At 48.8% G+C, this 11,624-nt stretch overlaps 1 long non-coding RNA gene across 2 annotated transcripts in view; it reads left to right on the top strand.

The window, feature by feature from the left end:
- Nucleotides 1-6,818: 6,818 nt before the first annotated feature.
- LOC309519176 overlaps nucleotides 6,819-11,624 on the top strand; it is a 59,563-nt gene continuing 54,757 nt past the window's right edge. The window contains exon 1 of one of the 2 annotated variants that reach the window (XR_014213723.1): nucleotides 6,819-11,490. This is a non-coding gene — a long non-coding RNA (uncharacterized lncRNA). The remainder of the gene's footprint in view (nucleotides 11,491-11,624) is intronic. The other variant, XR_014213724.1, reaches the window with a different exon arrangement.

Here is an 11,624-nt window from a genome sequence, read left to right as displayed (position 1 = left end):
TCAGCAACCTTTTTCAGCTGTGGGCCGGTCGACCATCCCTCATAGCATGTGGTGGGCCGGACTATATTTTGGGAAAAAAAATATGAACGGATTCCTATGCCTCACAAGTTACCCAGAGATGCATTTTAAATAAAAGGACACACTCTACTCATGTAAAAACACGCTGATTCCCAGACCGTCTGCAGGCCGGATTTAGAAGGCGATTGGGCTGGATCCAGCCCCCAGGCCTTAGTTTGCCTACCCATGGACTAGACAACCCTCATGGTCCTTCCAACTCTACAATTATATGATTCTAAATTTTGTGTGTGTGTGTTTGCTGGCACACACACACACACACACACACACACACACACACACACACACACACACAACTGGTGAACAGCAAGAACCTAATACCGGTAATCTAATAACACTTAAAGTGCTTTAATTGTATTTAACATTAATAAAATGTAATTTTATGATACTGAAAAATTGCCTGCCTTGTGCTTTTCAATTATGCTAGTGCCTTTGCACTCACTTATTACTTGCTGAGCACTTGGGCAGAATATTGCCTGCATGTTTTTCCTTATCTCAACAAAGAAAAACAATAATGGAGATTTGCTTATTTTTTTAAAACACCCACAGACCCACATGACATGGGGAAGCTCCTTCACCTCCCAAATTGTGTTCTTCTGGCTGTGGGTAGATTGCCCCATGCCAGAGTCCATTCCCCTTTGAGCTGGAAGGGTCAACATGCCTGTCCAGAACCATTGCCAGGCCAAACGTTAAGCGTAAAGAGTTGGTCGTCTTTCTTGCGACAGCAGCAAGACAAACAGTTGCTTCCAATCGGAAAGAAGCCACTACCCATTATATGTGGAATATAGCTCTTACAAAGCGCTTAACTCACTATCGGAGGGTGATAAGAGGAATAGTAAAGATGGCTTTGACTCCGTAGAGTATCAATTTATATCGTTTATTAACAATGGCACAGTAATCTCTCTTCCGTCTCAGCCACTATGGACAAATTATCTGAGTGCTTTACTCTGAAGTATACCCTGTGGATGTGAGCTTCATCTGTTATGCAAAAAAATTCCCAGATCTCTTCTGATGCCATGTGGACGACTGCATACAAGACTAAACATCTGTACATGCATTTGTTCTGGAAGACAATGCTTTATTCTTGTAATTGGTTTTTTAAGACATTTGTAGGAAGGAAGGAAGGAAGGAAGGAAGGAAGGAAGGAAGGAAGGAAGGAAGGGGTTGGAGTGGTCTGCTTCCAATGCCCCACTTCTGTCTCCTTGGCTCTTAGCTCCCCCACTAGGTAATCCCAATCCCCCCCCCCCACTTTGGGAAACATTGACTTACTCCATTCATGCTGAGACTGCGTACCTGCTCTAGAGATAGGAAAAGAAAAGAAATCCGACTAACTACAAAACATTTGCAACAGGGCTGGGGGTGGGAAGCAAGAAAAGAATTGAGAGAGAGCGAGATCTTGGCATTCAGTAAGCAAAACATGCACTTCTAAATGGGATATTTAAAATGAATGATTGTTAATCTAGCCATAATACGTCGAGAGCGCCACATACCCAGTACATGAAGTCTTCAGAAACGAAGTCATTAGTGTAACTACATATGCCTGCTCATTCTTTTCAAGATAGGGAAATGTGAATAATTCCCTGCCAAGGGACAATTACAGCCTGCCATTCCAGCCTCACGAGGCCATATGCATCAAGGGGCAACAAGATAACATTAATAAGTATTCTGCAGAGAAAATTAGATCAATAATGGTTTGGCAGCATAACATCTAATTTGAAAATGATATCCACAATGCCGTGGCGGTTGCACGAGAGAGGTGCCTGCCGCATATTCCAAACATTTCTCGCTTTTGCCCCCCTCCAGAATTCTCACCTTCATTCCACCTTCTTTTATTTCGGCTTTGGAAAGAATCCAGGCAACAGAGACTCGATCCAAGCTGCACAAAGTTCAGCTGGATTCGTGTCAGAGGAAAGCAGAACGGCTGTTTTGAAAAGCAGCATGTGTGGGCTTCGATAGCTCTTAACCAGGATGGCTGAACGGAGCCTCCGTAGCAGGGAGAAAGTGGAAAGAGAAAAGGTTTTCTCCCTCTCTCATAACTCACGGACACCCAATCAATCATAGAACTGTAGAGTTGGAAGGGACCCTGAGGGACATCTAGTCCAACCCCCCACAAGGCAGGAATCTTCTGCCCAACGTGGGATTCAAACTCACAACCCTAAGATGAAGAGTCTCATGCTCTACTGACTGAGCTATCCCAGACTGGGGCTGGATGTTGGAAGATTCAGGACAGATAAAAGGAAGGATTTTTTCACATGACACAGAGTTGAACTACGGGGATCACTGCCCCAGGAGACTGATGACCACTAAACTAGATGGCTTTAGAAAAAAAGATCAGACAAATTAATGGAGGAAAAGCCTATCAATGGTTACTAGCCATGATGGCTTTGCTCTGCCTCCACAGCTGGAGATAGCAATGTTTCTGAAGACCAGTTGCGGCCGGGGATCTCCCTCTTTTGCCACCTACCAGCTCCATCCAGCATGGCCAGTGGCTAGGAATGATGGGCACTGCAATCCTACGACTTTTGGAGGACACCAGTTTGGAGAAGGCTGAGACAGGCCTGTGGTCACCCTCCCAAGTGAATTCCTTTGTATGTACTTAGTGGAGTGGATGGCGCAGTGGTCTAACCACTGAGCTTCTTTGGCTTGCTGATCAGAAGGTTGGCAGTTCAAATCTGCTCGATGGGAGTGAGCTCCCGTTGCTTTGTCCCTGCTCCTGCCAACCTAGCAGTTTGAAAGCACACCAGTGCAAGTAGATAAACAGGTACCGCTGTGGTGGGAAGGTAAACAGCATTTCCATGTGCTCTGGCTTCCGTCACAGTGTCCCATTGTGCCAGAAGTGGTTTAGTCCTGCTGGCCACATGACCTGCAAAAGCTGTCTGCGGACAAATGCTGGTTCCCTTGGCCTGAAATCAGAGATGAACGATGCACCCCATAGACACTTTTGACTGGGCTTAACCATCCAGGAGTCCTTTAAGGGTAAAGGGACCCCTGACCATTAGGTCCAGTCGTGACCGACTCTGGGGTTGTGATGCTCATTTCACTTTATTGGCCGAGGGAGCCGGCGTACAGCTTCTGGGTCATGTGGCCAGCATGACTAAGCCGCTTCTGGCGAACCAGAGCAGTGCACAGAAACGCCGTTTACATTCCCGTTTATCTACTTGCACTTTGACGTGCTTTCAAACTGCTAGGTTGGCAGGAGCAGGGACCGAGCAACGGGAGCTCACCCCGTCTTTACCTTACCTTTATTTACTTACACACACATCCTGCCTTTACAGGTCCACTTCTTTTCCTAATACCCCATGGGACACAGATGCAAAATTTATTTGTTCTTCAAGCTAGAACACAGGGGCTGTTATTACCAATCCTTCTAGGCTGCCCTGAATGCTCTCCCCCTCCCCCTTCCCATTTTTTGGGGCTGAATTGCAGGCATAAAAAATAACAATCCTTCAAATAAATAAATAACTCTAGCCTTCTCTTCTCCCTTTGTATAGAGATTTGAAGGAACTTTCTTTTTAAAATACATGTTGCAATAAGTGTGGTCCTGAAACTTACTGCAATACAGCCCTCATAGGTGATGCAAGAGTTGTGAGGTCGGATGGGTAACCCCAGTCTGATGCAACATGGAGACATCTAAGGAAATTGCTTCATCTTTTTCTTTTAAGAGATGAATGCAAAGAAAAGCACATTCGGATGAGACATCATTGTAACATGGGCTTGTCCTTGAATTTGCATATTTTTCCGTTTTTAGACAGATTGCTCCATCCTATTTGCTGGCGTCATGGGCTGGCTGGGGAACCCCCAAAGGAAGACGGCTCAGAGCCAGGAGATTGTGGTGGATGACGACATGTGGTCAGAGGGGGAAGGGGGAAGAGAAGGTGTCAGAAGTGGAAGAGGTGATGGGGTTTAGCGAGCAGGAAGAGGTTGTGGCAGAGAGCGGTCAAGAATCAGAGGCAGCACAATGGGAGATCAGCTCTGCCCAAGGCATGATGCAGAACAGCAAGAACCGGGAAAAGAGAGACATAATAGACATAATATGAAGAAACATCATGGACAGAACAACTGCCACACACAGGAGGAACAAGGATATTGTTTGAGCGCCTCACATGTAGTATTATAAATGATTTATTGTGTCAACACGAATAGAAGTTATTAATATTGCAGTTGTTGTATAAGGGATTGTTATTTTGACCAGAGTGTAATTGAAATTAATAAGATTTTGGAATACAGAAATAAAGTAAATCATCAAACCATCAATTCTAGCACGCCTGGGGGGACGACACACACTTTAATTGTGTTGTTTGGTATCTGAATGATTGGTATTGGTAATTCTATTATAATTTGGCATTGTTATAATCAGGCTATTATTGGGTTGTAATGGGAAACTCACAAAAATTCTTATCACAAGAATCAGAGGCAGGAGTAGGGCCACGAGCAAAGGCCGAGCATCTTCTATTGCAGCCCAGGATAGGTGCAAGTCGGGGTGCGTTCGCATGGGCCGGAGGTGGGTGGGCAGGGCAAGCCAGGGGGCAGGGCGCACTGTCTGGCGATCAGTGGCGTAGCGTGGGGGGTGCAGGGGGGGCCGGCTGTACCGGGCGCAACATCTGGGGGTTAGGGTTAGGGGGTGCAAATCCACGGGTTAGGGGGTGCAAATCCACGGGTTAGGGGGCGCAAATTACTTGCCTTGCCCCGGGTGCTGACAACCCACGCTACGCCACTGCTGGCGATGCCCTCATGCCGGCTGCCAGCATTGGGTCACCGCGAGAGGGAACTGCCTCCACAGCTCTCTTGCAGATCCGCAGCCCAGGGGAGGAGAGGGGCCTTGAAGCAGCCACTGCCTCCCCTTCTCTCCTTCACTTCTGCTCCTGGGTCAGGCCTGTTTTACCATGATGCACACTCCGTACAAAATCAGCTCTGCACCTCTCAGTGCATTTATTTGATTGTTAGAATTGGGTTAGGGTAAAGGTTTTTGTCTTACTTATAAGAAGAACCTGTTGGAACAGGCCTATGGCAGGGTTACCAGACTTCCCTGTTTCCTGGGGAAAGTCCCTGGATTTGTGAATAAGTCCCCAAGCAAATTCCATCCCCGGAATGTCCCCGGATTTCATCTAATGTCCCCGGGAAACGCAGCAGTGGCAGTCTCAGCAGCCCGGAGCAGTTGGCTCTGGCTGGCTTCAGGAGCTGCTCGGAAGTCCCCACATGATGGTGGCGCAGGGGCTCAAAGATGCAGCTTCCGGGCTGCCTCCACCTTCCCTGACCCCAGCAACTAAGCTGTGAAGGGAGGCTTCATGCTGCCTATCGGAGCAGCCTCCCAACTCCTACTTGTGTGCATCTCTCAGCTGTGAAGGGAGGCTTCACACTGCCTATCTGAGCTTGCATGCAAGCAGAAGGGGGCATGGACCTCTCTGTTAGGCAATGGGAAGCCTCGCTTCCCAGCTGAGGGATCCCCGCCCCCTCCTGCTTGCACGCAAGTAGGAATGGGATTGGAGCTACTCCAGTGGGAAGGGAGGCATCGTGCGGCCCGAGCCGCCGCTCTCGGACCTCCTTCTCCACCTTCCATGCCTGACCCACCTCGCACCGCTTCCCCACCACCTCCGAAGAACCAACAACTCAGGGGCTGCCCAGGCTCATGGAGAAAGGAGACAGAAGGTTTGGAGGAAGGGGAAACATGGCGGTTGAGGTTAAGACAACGGCTGCCCCTCTGCCACCGCCATCACTGCAGCATCAACATCCCGAACATGTAGTATCTATCTATCTATATCTATCTATCTATCTATCTATCTATCTATCTATCTATCTATCTATCTATCTATCATCTATCTATCTATCTATCTATCTATCTATCTATCTATCTATCTATCTATCTATCTCTATCATCTATCTATCTATCTATCTATCTATCTATCTATCTATCTATCTATCATCTATCTATCTATCTATCTATCTATCTATCTATCTATCTATCATCTATCTATCTATCTATCTATCTATCTATCTATCTATCTATCTATTTAAAGTGTCCCCGGTTTCATTGAAAAAAATCTGGTAACCTTAGCCTATGGCCCATCTAGTTCAGGATTCTGTTCTCACAGTGGCAAACCAAGATGCCTGGGGGAGACTTGCAAGCAGCTTCTGGGGGCAAGAGAACTCCTACTCCTCCCATGGCTTGCAGCAACTGGGTTTCAGAAGCACCAAAGACTCTTCAAGTGCCCCTATTCTCCAGAAGAAGAGAAGACAGTGGCGTAGCGTGGGGGGTGCAGGGTGCAACATCTGGGGGGGCACTCGCACCCGCAGCTCTCTTCCCCTACCTGGCTCATTCACTCTCTCTCACTGCAGTGCTGGCTGTGCAAATCCGATCCGAGCTGCTGGGTCGCCGCCCACTGTGGAGGGGATGGGTGCCAGGCGTGCGGTGCGGAGAGAGAGCAAGGGACTATCTGGGGGAGGGACAGTGCAGTGGCCACCCAGCGCAGCGCTGAGCGTGGGAGAGAACCACACCAGACCAGCCCAGGCAGCAGCAAGAAGAAGCTGGCAGCGGCGGCAGGTTAGGGGTTAGGGGGCGCAAATTACTTGCCTTGCCCCGGGTTAGGGGGCGCAAATTACTTGCCTTGCCCCGGGTGCTGACAACCCACGCTACGCCGCTGAGAGAAGAAGAAGAGTTTGGATTTGATATCCCATTTTATCACTACCCGAAGTCTCAAAGCGGCTAACATTCTCTTTCCCTTCCTCCCCCACAACAAACACTCTGTGAGGTGAGTGGGGCTGAGAGACTTCACAGAAGTATGACTGGCCCAAGGTCACCCAGCAGCTGCAGGTGGAGGAGCGGAGACGCGAACCCGGTTCCCCAGATTATGAGTCCACCGCTCTTAACCACTACACCACACTGGCTCTCAAATCCAGGAACAGTCCCAAATTCATGGAAGCCATCCAAGTTTCTGATTTGATCCCAGAACGTCCCGCTTTTCCCTAGGACATCCCTATTTTCATCAGAGCAATGTTGGAGGGCATGGAATAGAACGTTCCCAGAGCTTCTCTACAGCCGGAACTCACCTGATCTCAGTTCCAGCACCTCTCAGGTGGGTGCCTTTGCCATTCTAAGAGGACAAAGGAGGTGTTCATGGGGGGTCCCAGCACCTCTTTTTTTAGAAAAATAGCACTGGACATCCCAGTTTTCATTGGCGAAATGTTGGAGGGTATGGCAGTGCTTCCATGGAGGCACAGCACAACCATTATGGCTTGTAGATTCCTACGCTTTCCATATCTGTGTTGCTCCCTGATCCAGCTGAATGGACAGCCCTCCTCTCTAGTCCACACAAATTCATTAATTTTTTTGCAAAGGAATGAAGAAGCTGATCAAAGGAATTGCCGCTGCATCCAAACCCTCTGGCAGAAAGTAATGCTTTGAAGAGCAAGCACTGAACCAGGGACTTGGTATTATTTTAGATGCTTCTGCACTGTGGAGAGTCGCTGAGGGGAAATAGCCAGATGTAAGCTGGGGAGGAGACATGGTCAGACATCAAGGATTTCAAAAATGCAAGGCACAATATTTGCTCTCTTAAAAGTTCTTCCACTCCACGCGTTTTGATTCTGTTTGGTTGGCAGACTGTCCCCTGTTCCTAGTTAGCAATGAATGATGTGCTTCCAAAATGCCCCATCATCTTGCCCCTTTTTTCACTTCCTCGCAGTAACAGGCCATTTGCAACACTCCAACCGTTCTTCAGCTGCAGACTTATCAATTTACGTGCTTGCATGGAGGAGGGAGTCTCACACAAACAGCCAGAAATGTCCTTGAAACCTATGCTGTCACTGCATGTCCAGCTGTCAAGCCAGCTGTTTTTCTGAAGAATGCCTTAGAAACTGTTCAGTGCTTGTGTGCCCAGCTTGTGTGCCCAGGAAGGGCCAGGGTGAGGTCTGGTATGCTCTGACGCAGTTTTGAATGCCTTAGAAGCTGTTCCCCGCTTCTATGCCCAGAGAAAACAAGACAATAACAATTCTTAGGGAGGGTGGAGAGCTTAGCAGGCTCTGCGATGCTCTCACAAGATCTCACTGAGCCTCCTGAGTTCCGGAGAGATCCCACGAGAGCATCCGCGAGCCCAGTAAACAAGTCTGAGAGCTTAAAAGCCTTTCCCATGCCGGCAAAACCCTGTGCAAAAAGAGCTTTTAAGCTCTTTGACTTGCGTGCATTTAATTTGTGTGATTCCCACCAGCCGGCCTTCACCTGCGTGATGTTGAAATTGCACATGTGAAACGCTCAGAGGTTGTGATTGTACGGCAATACACATTTATCATTGTTTGACATCCGTTGTCTGTAATGCCTTGTGGCCTCTTTATGATCTACGCCCATAAACTGCGCCTGGAATTTAATTAACTGTGTTGGAGAAAAATTACAGCTAAAGTAGCTTCAGCAGTTGAAACATTGTCCTGGTTTTATGTCTGGCTGTTAAAAGAAGAGCCAGAGGGCAAATGGCATCGAGCCGCACAAATGCCCAGTGGACGGGTAAATGGGCATTCAGGAAGTTACATTTAATCGTTTGGTTTTTCAGACAGAAAAGATCCTCTGCTCAGAAGCCTTCTGTCAGGTCAAGGCATGGAAAAGCAGGCTAGAACTGACACTATCATTCGGAGGGTCTGGCTTGTTTGGGGTCAACGATGCATTCTCTAAACCCAGCTGTTAAAACCTCCAGTCGAAAAACACACACACGATTGACTGCTTCAAGCACTGAATGATTGCGATGGAAGCACCTATCCACAAAGGGAACATCAGCAAACCAGCTGTCTATCAGCAAAATGCCTTGGGCCAGCCCTGCAACTTAGGATCGTGAATTGGCATGCAGGGTATTTCACAAACCACATTTGAACGGGCAAGAACACAACTTCTGCCAACCTTGCAGCCTTTCCCCAGTGGTTAAAATAATGCCAGCTTTGTGTTGGAACTTCCCATTTTGCCTTTCCCAGCCCATTCCCATCTAATGATGCCGTACATAGCACAGTGATATGCATCACTGCGCATCACAGAGGAAACGTGAAAATGTGACCCGCAGATGCCTTTCACAGCAGCACCCCCGTGTCTTTTGCAAGGCGTAGTTCTGATCTGGGGCCAGGATGAGGCCTGGTATGCTCTGATGCAGCTCTGAATGCCTTAGAAAGTGTTCCCTGCTTCTGTGCCCGGAGAAAACGAGAGCCCTTTCTTCAGAAGCTTTCCTGCTGATTCAGCTCATCCCGCGAAAGGGGTCTGTGCTGTATCGTTGCTGCAGTTATGCAGCGAAATGATTGCAGTGCTGGCATTCCTTCATGAGCATTGGGGACGCCTTCTGATTGTGCCACACATCATGCACGCAGCAGATGAACAAACGATGGAGGAACAGGGTGACCTTCAAAAGTGTGTCTGCACCAACCATTCCCCATTTGCAATATGGCCTTGGAAAAGAGAGTTGCCATTGACAACACATCCGGCGCGGGATCAGTGATCTGATTCTGAGCTTGGCTGTGGGAGAGCTTTCACAAAAAGGTCTCATGGGGCTGAGCTGAGCAAACAGACAATGTAAGGCAACTTTGGATCTCCTGGTGGGAAGCCTAGAAACACGGGAAGCTATCCTACACCAAGCCAGGCCACTGGGCCACCTAACGCAGCCCTGATCTTCACCTGGGGTTCCCAAAGTGGGGTGTGGCGCCCCCTGAGGGTGCTGTGATTACTTGTGGGTTCTCAAAGGCAAGAGGTGGCAGAGAGGTGCTGGAAGTGTAAATGACTACCAGCCTTCGGAAAGGCTGGCACCGCTGCATCCATTCCACCCATTTTGTTGCGTTAGCTAATCAAACTAAGTAGTTTTAATTGGATTTTGATTAGATGTGCAATTAATTGTTGCTGTTTTGAATTTTATTGTGCTATTATCTTCCTTAGTGTGTCATGCAAACTGTGCATCAGGGACTGGCTGGACGCGGAGGAGTGAGCACTGGGAGAAGGGTGGGTTGGAGAACGACCTGGAAGAAGGGATCGGTGATCTGGGGGAGCCTGTTTAAGCCAGGAGATGAGAGGCAGGAGAAGCTGAAGGATTGGAGAGTGAAGTGCAGGTGCAGGAGAGGGAGAGATCGGTCAGGCCGGTAGAGAGTCAAGGACAGGCATAGGCAAACTCGGCCCTCCAGATGTTTTGGGACTACAACTCCCATCATCCCTAGCTAACAGGACCAGTGGTCAGGGATGATGGGAGTTGTAGTCCCAAAACATCTGGAGGGCTGAGTTTGCCTATGCCTGGTCAAGGTCTTCCACACCTCCTCCTCCTGCCCCCAGGGGCGTTCCAAGGAGGGGGTGGCGGTTTGCCCTGGGTACCATTCAAAAGGTACAACATGCTGACCCCCGATTGGCAGCACCCCCCGGGGCACGCACCAAGCCCCTGGGACAAGCGCCGCTCCGGGTACTGGAGCAGGTTGCTTCGCCTCTGCCTGCCCCACCTCTCCTGCTCCACTGTCTCCCAGGACCAGGAGAGGACTCCAGAGGGAGAAAAAAGAGGCAAAATAGAAAAGCAATACATCAACAATAAAATAATAGCCAGCCAGGGAGTGCAAGCAAATAGGCGATGGGGGGCACAAGGTGTTGAGAATTCTGTTCCACCTTAAGGAACAGACGTGTGGAATTGTTGCATGTCACATGTCTGTTTATATTCCAGCACAGCTTGCTGAGAACTTCCATTTGCGTATAGCATTTGCCTTTCCCGTTCTCTCTGAGACAACATTAGAGAGAGAGAGACGACATGTTTCTTTGTCCTGATTTATGATGAATAAATCTGTAGTTAAAGTATGATTTCACAAGCCGCACGCCTATTCTGTATACGCAGTACACTCTGCTAATAGTGTGCCCTGGCCCTTGAAGTCCGGGTCGCTGATTTACATCAGAGTTCGGGCCGATGGATGGAAGCAGCACAGTTGGGGCTTGCCTGCTGGCCACCCGGCCCTCTGCATGTAGACACAAGGCATCCCTAGCGATGCTCAGTGTCAGAGACCAGACTGAGGATTACAGCTCTGAAGAGGAATGGTGGGAACCTCCCCCTCTTCGTGCTCCTGACCAGGATCCTGAAGCTGCCCAGGAACAGTGGAGCGGTATAGATTTAGAGAATTGGTTTGCAGAGGGGCATAGTTCGGAAAACAACAGCTGGGCAGAGCCGAGTGGGGAACAGCTAGAAGAAGCAGAACAGGAAGAGAGAGAGAGATAACGGACTCCACTTCACTTGACACTGTCCAGCCTATCTCTCCAAAGGCAAGGACAGCTGATAAGGTTGCTATGCAGAAGGTTCAGTGCTTGCCAGATCAGGTTGCAAGAAGGGGGAAGTGATGAAGATAACTTGGGGAGGGGGAGTAGGAGTGAAGCATCTTTATTCAGAGAATGGCTGCGTTATTCTTTTGCTCTGATTATTAAACATTCTTAAACTGGTAAGAGACTCTAACTGCTTTGTTCCGCTGATACACAGTCAATGGGGGTGGGGAACAATTCTCCGAAGTCTGACACTCAGGGACCCAGCACATGTCACACACCCTGGGCACACTGACCTCAAGATCCACCCATC

This window comes from Podarcis vaucheri, assembly GCF_965113315.1.
Source record: "Podarcis vaucheri genome assembly, chromosome: 14".
Classification (NCBI taxonomy): domain Eukaryota; kingdom Metazoa; phylum Chordata; class Lepidosauria; order Squamata; family Lacertidae; genus Podarcis; species Podarcis vaucheri.
This window is presented reverse-complemented; position numbering and strand designations above follow the sequence as displayed.